The sequence below is a fragment of the Artemia franciscana genome, unplaced genomic scaffold (genome assembly GCF_032884065.1).
Source record: "Artemia franciscana unplaced genomic scaffold, ASM3288406v1 Scaffold_1363, whole genome shotgun sequence".
NCBI lineage: Eukaryota > Metazoa > Arthropoda > Branchiopoda > Anostraca > Artemiidae > Artemia > Artemia franciscana.
Genome location: NW_027062803.1, coordinates 64,307 through 73,753, shown reverse-complemented (window position 1 = coordinate 73,753; position 9,447 = coordinate 64,307). Strand labels below are relative to the sequence as shown.

At 33.0% G+C, this 9,447-nt stretch overlaps 1 long non-coding RNA gene across 1 annotated transcript; it reads left to right on the top strand.

Moving 5' to 3' along the window:
* Positions 1-4,566: 4,566 nt before the first annotated feature.
* On the top strand, positions 4,567-9,027 carry LOC136042488 (uncharacterized). Its single transcript, XR_010621330.1, has 2 exons — positions 4,567-5,030; positions 8,010-9,027. It is a non-coding gene; the product is annotated as an uncharacterized LOC136042488 (long non-coding RNA).
* The last annotated feature ends 420 nt before the right edge of the window (positions 9,028-9,447 follow it).

Below are 9,447 nucleotides of genomic sequence, written 5' to 3'. Positions count from 1 at the left end.
GTGCATATAAATAGATTGTTTACCGACTCTTGAAAATGCAACATATAATGGTCCATGGGAAAACAATCCGTATTCAGATCTATACCTCATGATTCTAATGATTGCCCTTGAGCTTTGTTGATGGTGATTGCTAATCTACCATTCCCTGTGTCGCCATCGTCATTTATATATCCCCTTGTGCCCCCCGGCATCCCCTTTGTAGTTTTGTCCCTGTGTCCAGGTCGTCATTTGTGTCCCGGTGTCCCATTCTGTGATTTCTCTTTGAGTGTCCCGGGCGTCATTTATATTCCATGTGTCCCGGTGTCTCGGTCGTCATTTATATCCCCCTGTGCCCCCCGGCGTCCCCGTTGTAGTTGTGTCCCTGTGTCCCGGTCGTCATTTATATTCCCTGTGTCCCGGTCGTCATTTGTATCCCGGTGTCCCGGTCTGTATATACATTCGTTTTTTAGTTTTGTTTTTCTCCTTTATTTTTTTCCTTTTTTATTTTTTTTCTTTATTAGTTTATTTAGATTTTTAGATTTTTTAGTTTTTTTATTAGTTTTTATTTTTTTTTCTTTTTAGTTTTTTTGTAGTTTTTACCTTTTTTTTAGTTTTTTTAGTTTTTTTTACTTATATCCTGGTCGTCATTTATACTCCCTGTGTCCCGGTCGTCATTTGTGTCCCGGTGCTTTGTTGACTGCTAATCGAACATTCCTTTTGTCCCGGTCGCTTTCTCTTTGAGTGTCGTCATTCATATTCCCTATGTGCCGGTGTCCCGGTCGTCATTTGTGTCCCGATGTCCCGGTCTGTAATTTCGTCAGTTGAAAACTTATGATGAAATAAATTTTTATTTTTTTCCCTTTTTTTGTTTTTAGTTTTTTTTTATTGGTTTTTACCTTTTTTTAGGTTTTTTAGTTTTTTTCTTTTTTCTTTTTAGTTTTTTTTGAAGTTTTTATCTTTTTAGTTTTTTTATTTTTATTTATATTTTTTTAGTTTTCTTTTTCTCCTTTATTTTTCAGTTTTTTCCTTTTTTTAGTTTTTTTTTCTTTTTTAGTTCTTTTAGTTTTTCCTTTTTTTAGTTTTTTTTAGTTTTTTTAGTTTTTTAGCTTTTTTTATTTTTTTTTATTAGTTTTTAGTTTATTTTATGGTTTTTTCCTTTTTTAGTTTTTTTTTTAGTTTTTTATCTTTTTTTAGTTTTTTTTTAGTTTTTAAGCTTTTTTAGATTTTTTTATTTTGTTTTCTTTTTTTTTTTGTAGTTTTTACCTTCTTTAGATTTTTGCTTCTTTTATTTTTTTAGCTTTTTTAGTTTTTTTTCGTTTTTTCTTTTTAGTTTTTTTGTAGTTTTTATCTTTTTTATTTTTTTGTATTTTTATTCATATTTTTTTAGTTTTCTTTTTCTCTTTTATTTTTCAGTCTTTTCCTTTTTTTAGTTTTTTTCTTTTTTAGTTTTTTTTAGTTTATTACCTTTTTTTAGTTTTTTTTAGTTTTTTTTAGTTTTTTAGATTTTTTAGTTTTTTTATTAGTTTTTAGTTTTTTTTTGTAGTTTTTCTTTTCTTAGTTTTTTCAGTTTTTTTTAGTTTTTAGTTTTTTACCTTTTTTTAGTTTTTTTTAGCTTTTTAGCTTTTTTAGTTTTTTTTTTCTTTTTAGTTTTTTTTGTAGTTTTTACCTTTTTTAGTTTTTTTTCTTATTTTGTATTAGTGTGAAATAATTCAGACGTCATATGCGGAAAAACATGACGTCACCTGATCCACAGATCCACACACAGACAACTTATTTTTATATATATAGATATATATATATATATAGGGGTGGCGCGAAGCACCATCCCAACAGCTAGTATATAATAGGGAATATAAATGACGACCGGGACACTCAAAGAGAAAGCGATGCGGACACAAGGAATGTTCGATTAGCAATCACCAACAACAAAGCACCAGGACACAAATGACAACCGGGATAGAGGGAATATAAATGACGACCAGGAAACTCAAAGAGAAATTATAGACCGGGACACCAGAACACCAATGACGACCGGGACAAAAATGACGACCGGGACACCGGGAAAGCGTGCCGAAGAATCACAAGAACAGCAAGAAAACAGGCTTGTGGCTGATAGTGAAAGTAGGAACAGAAAGCGTGCTGAGAAACTACCAGAGCAACGCGAAACCAGACTTGCTGCTAAAAGAGAAAGTGAAAAAAGAAGGCTTGCCGAGTAATCACAAGAAAAGCAAGAAAACAGGCTTGCGGCTTATAGAGAAAGTAAGAAAAGAAAGCGTGCCGAGGAATCACAACAACAGCGTGAAATTAGGCTCGCGTCTCAAAACGAAATCACCAAAAGAAAGCGTGCCGAGAAATCACAAGAGAAGCCTGGGTCAGTGCTATGCAGGATGTACTCAGTGGAATTGCAAAAACGAGGATTTTCACGCGCACATATACTAATCTGGCTACATTACAAAATTACTTCTAAGGAAATTGATGATGTGATTTCCGCTGAAATACCTGATGAAAATGTCGATAAGGGGTTATATGATATTGTTGTAAAAAATATGATACATGGACCTTGCGGTGCACTGAACAAAAATTCACAATGCATGGCCAAAGGAAGGTGCATAAAGCAATATCCTCGACTTTTAGTACCCAACACAATTACTGGCAATGATGGTTACCCACAATATAGAAGAAGATCTACTGAAGATGGCATAAAAACAGCAATAATAAATAAGTGTAACGGTACCACCATCGAAGTAGATAACCAGTGGGTTGTTCAATATTCCCAATTATTATCAAAAACATTTAATGCACACATAAACGTTAAATACTGTAACTTCGTAAAGGCAATCAAATACATATGTAAATACGTCAACAAAGGCAGTGACATGACCGTTTTTGGCTTGGAGTCCGAAATCAAAGATATCGACGAAATCGTACAATATCAGGCTGGAAGATACACAAGCAGTAATGAAGCATGAAAAGATGATTCTTTTGCAAAAAAACTGCTGTATACTGAAGTGCCTTCGTATTACACGTGGAATACTAAAAATAAAGTATTCGAACGTCGAAAACAGGCTAAGTCAGTTCGACGTCCAATCTACCATCTTCAAAGATACCACCATAGGAAATCTATATATCTATCTATATAAAAAAGAGTTGTGTGTATGCATGTTTGTGTGTTTTTAAAAAGAGCGTTTGCATATGACGTCATTATAAGTACATAAGGCTTTGTATATGCACAGACAATGGGAAAGCCAAGAATGTTGTATATTCGCAAGTTTTACGTAGATCAAAACACATATATAAATCTATCTATATTCGTAGGTGGTACACAGGGACACAACTACAATGGAGCGTAACTAATATGGCGCGTAACGACTTACGCGCGCGGGGGCGCTAAGCGCCCCCACCAACTAGGTGTTGGGGTGGCGCAAAGCACCAGCCCCAACAGCTATCTTATAAATTAAAAATAAGTTGTCGTTGTGTTTTGTCTGTTGAGTGACGTCATGTTTGTGTGTCGACATACGTCGTGTTTGTCGACTAATGAAATTACAGACCGAAACATCGGGAAACAAATGACGACCGGGAAACCGGGACATAGGGAATATAAATGACGACCGGGACACTCAAAGAGAAAGCGACCGGGACACAAGGAATGTTCGATTAGCAATCACCATCAACAAAGCACCGGGACACGAATGACGACGGGGACACAGGGAATATAAATGCCAATCGGAATACTCAAAGAGAAATTACAGACCGGGACACCAGAACACAAATGACGACCGGGACAAAAATAACGACCGGGACACAGGGACACAGGGAATAGAAATGTCGACCGCGACACTCAAAGAGAAATTACAGACTGGGACACCGGGACACAAATGACGACTGGGACACAGGGAATATAAATGACGACCGGGACACAGGGAGACAACTACAATGGGATTGCCGGGGGGCACAGAGGGATATATAAATGACGACGGGGACACAGGGAGTGTTGGATTAGCAATCACCATCAACAAAGCTCAAAAGCAATCATTAGAATAGTGAAAAAACAATCTGAATACAAATTGTTTTTCCCATGGACAATTATATATTGCATGTTCAAGAGTCGGTAAACCTGACAATCTATTTATTTGCACAGACAATGGGACAGCCAAGAATGTTGTATATTCGCAAGTTTTACGTTGTTAAAAATATATACATATCTATCTATATTCACAGGTGGGACACATGGGCACAACTACACTGGCGTGTAACTAATATGGCACGTAACGACTTACGCGCGCGGGGGGGCTTTGAGGGGGGCTCGCGAAGTGCCCCCACCAGCTAGATGTTGGGGTGGCGCTTCGTGCCACCCCAACACCTAGAGCGCGTAAGTTGTGCCCCTGTGTACCCCCTATGAATATAGATAGATTTATATATTTGTTTTGAACTACGTAAAACTTGCGAATATACAACATTCTTGGCTTTCCCATTGTCTGTGCATATACACAGCCTTTTTTACTTATAATGACGTCATATGCAAATGCTCCTTTTAAAAACAAACACACATGCATACATACAACTCGTTTTTATATAGATAGATAGATAGATATCTATATATATAAAAATAAGTTGTCTGTGTGTGGATCTGTGTGTGGATCAGGTGACGTCATGTTTGTCCGCATATGACGTCTGAATTATTTCACACTAATACAAAAGAAGAAAAAAACTAAAAAAGGTAAAAACTACAAAAAAAACTAAAAAGAAAAAAAAACTAAAAAAGCTAAAAAACTAAAAAAAACTAAAAAAAGGTAAAAATCTAATAACTAAAAAAAAACTGAAAAAAATAAAAAAAGGCAAAAACTACAAAAAAAATAAAAACTAATAAAAAAACTAAAAAAGCTAAAAAACTAAAAAAACTAAAAAAAACTAAAAAAAGGTAAAAAACTAAAAAAAACTAAAAAAAAGGAAAAAACTGAAAAATAAAAGAGAAAAAGAAAACTAAAAAAATATGAATAAATATATATAAAAATAAGTTGTTTGTGGGTTATGTCTGTCTGTCTGTCTGTCGAGTGACGTCGTGTTTGTCCGCATTTCACACTAATACAAAAGAAGAAAAAAAAACTAAAAAAGGTAAAAACTACAAAAAAAAATTAAAAAGAAAAAAAACTAAAAAAGCTAAAAAACTAAAAAAAACTAAAAAAAGGTAAAAAACTAAAAACTAAAAAAAACTGAAAAAACTAAAAAAAGGCAAAAACTAAAAAAAAACTAAAAACTAACAAAAAAACTAAAAAAGCTAAAAAACTAAAAAAACTAAAAAAACTAAAAAAAGGTAAAAACCAAAAAAAACTAAAAACTAAAAAAGAAAAAACTAAAAAAAAGGAAAAACTGAAAAATAAGAGAAAAACAAAACTAAAAAAATATTAATAAATATAAAAAATATAAATATAAATATAATATAAATTAGCAATCAACAAAGCACCGAGACACAAATGACGACCGGGACACAGGGAGTATAAATGACGACCAGGACATAAGTAAAAAAAAAAACTAAAAAAACTAAAAAAATGGTAAAAACTACAAAAAAACTAAAAACTAATAAAAAAACTAAAAAATCTAAAAATCTAAATAAACTAAAAAAGAAAAAAAAGAAAAAAGGAAAAAAATAAAGGAGAAAAACAAAACTAAAAAACGAATGTATATACAGACCGGGACACCGGGATACAAATGACGACCGGGACACAGGGAATATAAATGACGACCGGGACACAGGGACACAACTACAATGGGGACGCCGGGGGGCACAGGGGGATATAAATGACGACCGGGACACAAGGAATATAAATGACGCCCGGGACACTCAAAGAGAAATCACAGACTGGAACACCGGGACACAAATGACGACCGGGACACAGGGAATATAAATGACGACCGGGACACAGGGACATAACTACAAAGGGGACGCCGGGGTGCACAGGGGGATATATAAATGACGATGGCGACTCAGGGAATGGTCGATTAGCAATCACCATCAACAAAGCTCAAGGGCAATCATTAGAATCATGAGGTATAGATCTGAATACGGATTGTTTTCCCATGGACCATTATATGTTGCATGTTCAAGAGTCGGTAAACCTGACAATCTATTTATATGCACAGACAATGGGACAGCAAAGAATGTTGTATATTCGCAAGTTTTACGTAGTTAAAAACATATATATATATATATATATATATATATATATATATATATATATATATATATATATATATATATATATATATATATATATATATATATATATATATATATATATATCTATCTATATTCACAGGTGGGACATAGGGACACAACTACAATGGCGCGTAACTAATATGGCGCGTAACGACTTACGCACGCGGGGGGGCTTGGGGGGGGGGGCGAAGCGCCCCCACCAACTAGGTGTTGGGGTGGCGCGAAGCGCCACCCCAACAGCTAGTATAAAATACAAATTAACTGCGTAAAACTTGCGAATATACAACATTCTTCGCTTTCCAATTGTCGCTGCATATAAATAGATTGTCAGGTTTACCGACCCTCGGACATGCAACGTACAATTGTCTATGGGAAAAACAAACAGCATTAAGATCTATACCTCATTTTTCTAAGGATTGACCTTGAGCTTTGTTGATGGTGATTGCAAATGCTAATCGAATTGGGAATTGCAATATTTTAAATTGAAAAGGCAGATCCGTTGTAATCATGGGAAAGCGAGGAATAAGAACAGCCTCACCCTCAAAAACCCTGTCAAGATTGTGGCCTCTATTACGTTTTCCATGTTTTTTTTTTTTACGGCGAGTCACTTGCCATTGCAAAGCTTTGGTGGGTTGATAATTCTTAACAGTATTATTGGCACGCCTATTTTTAGTTGCAGCACGTGTGGTGGAAACCCTGAAAGATCCACGGAATTCAAAAATTCTGGTCTGTAAAATCTCTTTAATTTTTCCGGTCGTCATTTATATTCCCTGTGTCCCGGTCGTCATTTGTATCCTGGTGTCCCGGTCTGTTTATACATTCGTTTTTGAATTGGTTTATGATGAAATAAATTTTTAGTTTTTTCCGTTTTTTCTTTTTAGTTTTTTTTTGGTTTTAACCTTTTTTTTAGCTTCTTTAGTTTTTTTTTCTTTTTCCTTTTTAGTTTTTTTTGTAGTTTTTATCTTTTTAAGTTTTTTTATTTTTATTTTTTTCAGTTTTTTTCTCCTTTATTTTTCAATTTCTTTTTCTTTTCTTGTTTTATACCTTTTTTTAGTTTTTTTTTAGTTTGTTAGCTATTTTAGTTTTTCTAGTATTTCTTTTTTAGTTTTTTTGTAGTTTTTACCTTTTTTAGTTTTTTTTTCTTCTTTTGTATTAATGCTAAAGCCAAGGTTCGAACCTGGTCCCGGTCGTCATTTGTATCCTGGTGTTCCAGTCTGTATATACATTCGTTTTTGAATTGGTATATGATGAAATAAATTTTTTGTATTTTTAATTTTTTCTTTTTAGTTTTTTTTTGGTTTTTAACTTTTGTTCTTTTTTTGTAGTTTTTACCTTTTTTATTTTTTTTTTCTTCTCTTGTATTAATACTAAAGCCAAGGTTCGAACCTGGAACCTCTCTGACCTAGAACCTGGAACATAACGCTTTACCAACTCAGCTACTTCGGCTTCAATACATTTACCTTTTTTTTAGTTTTTTTTCTCCTTTATTTTTCTGTTTTTTCCTTTTTTTCTTTTTCGGTTTTTAGTTTTTTAGTTTTTTTTTAGTTTGTTCAGTTTTTTTATTAGTTTTTAGTTTTTTTAATTTTATTTTGCTAAAGCCAAGGCTCAAACCTGGAACCTCTCGGACCTAGAACCTGGAACATAACGCTTTACCAACTGAGCTATTTCGGCTTGAATACATTTGTTTTTGAATTAGTATATGATGAAATAATTTAGACGTCATAAGCGGACAGTGACGTCACTTGACAGACACACAGACAAACAACTTATCTATATATATACAAATAAGTTGTCTGTGTGTGGATCTGTGGATCAGGTGACGTCATGTTTGTCCGCATATGACGTCTGAATTATTTCACACTAATACAAAAGAAGAAAAAAACTAAAAAAGGTAAAAACTACAAAAAAAACTAAAAAGAAAAAAAAAACTAAAAAAGCTAAAAAACTAAAAAAAACTAAAAAAAGGTAAAAATCTAATAACTAAAAAAAAACTGAAAAAAATAAAAAAAGGCAAAAACTACAAAAAAATAAAAACTAATAAAAAAACTAAAAAAGCTAAAAAACTAAGAAAACTAAAAAAAACTAAAAAAAGGTAAAAAACTAAAAAAAACTAAAAACTAAAAAAGAAAAAACTAAAAAAAAGGAAAAAACTGAAAAATAAAAGAGAAAAAGAAAACTAAAAAAATATGAATAAATATATATAAAAATAAGTTTTTTGTGGGTTATGTCTGTCTGTCTGTCTGTCGAGTGACGTCATGTTTGTCCGCATATGACGTCTGAATTATTTCACACTAATACAAAAGAAGAAAAAAAACTAAAAAAGGTAAAAACTACAAAAAAAACTAAAAAGAAAAAAAACTAAAAAAGCTAAAAAACTAAAAAAAACTAAAAAAAGGTAAAAAACTAAAAACTAAAAAAAACTAAAAAAAGGCAAAAACTAAAAAAAACTAAAAACTAATAAAAAAACTAAAAAAGCTAAAAAAACTAAAAAAACTAAAAAAAATAAAAAAAGGTAAAAAACAAAAAAAAAACTAAAAACTAAAAAAGAAAAAACTAAAAAAAAGGAAAAAACTGAAAAATAAGAGAAAAAGAAAACTAAAAAAATATTAATAAATATAAAAAAGTAAAAAAATGGTAAAAACTACAAAAAAACTAAAAACTAATAAAAAAACTAAAAAATCTAAAAATCTAAATAAACTAAAAAAGAAAAAAAAGAAAAAAGGAAAAAAATAAAGGAGAAAAACAAAACTAAAAAACGAATGTGTATACAGACCGGGACACCGGGATACAAATGACGACCGGGACACAGGGAATATAAATGACGACCGGGACACAGGGACACAACTACAATGGGGACGCCGGGGGGCACAGGGGGATATAAATGACGACCGGGACACCGGGACACAAGGAATATAAATGACGCCCGGGACACTCAAAGAGAAATCACAGACTGGAACACCGGGACACAAATGACGACCGGGACACAGGGAATATAAATGACGACCGGGACACAGGGACATAACTACAAAGGGGACGCCGGGGTGCACAGGGGGATATATAAATGACGATGGCGACTCAGGGACTGGTCGATTAGCAATCACCATCAACAAAGCTCAAGGGCAATCATTAGAATCATGAGGTATAGATCTGAATACGGATTGTTTTCCCATGGACCATTATATGTTGCATGTTCAAGAGTCGGTAAACCTGACAATCTATTTATATGCACAGACAATGGGACAGCAAAGAATGTT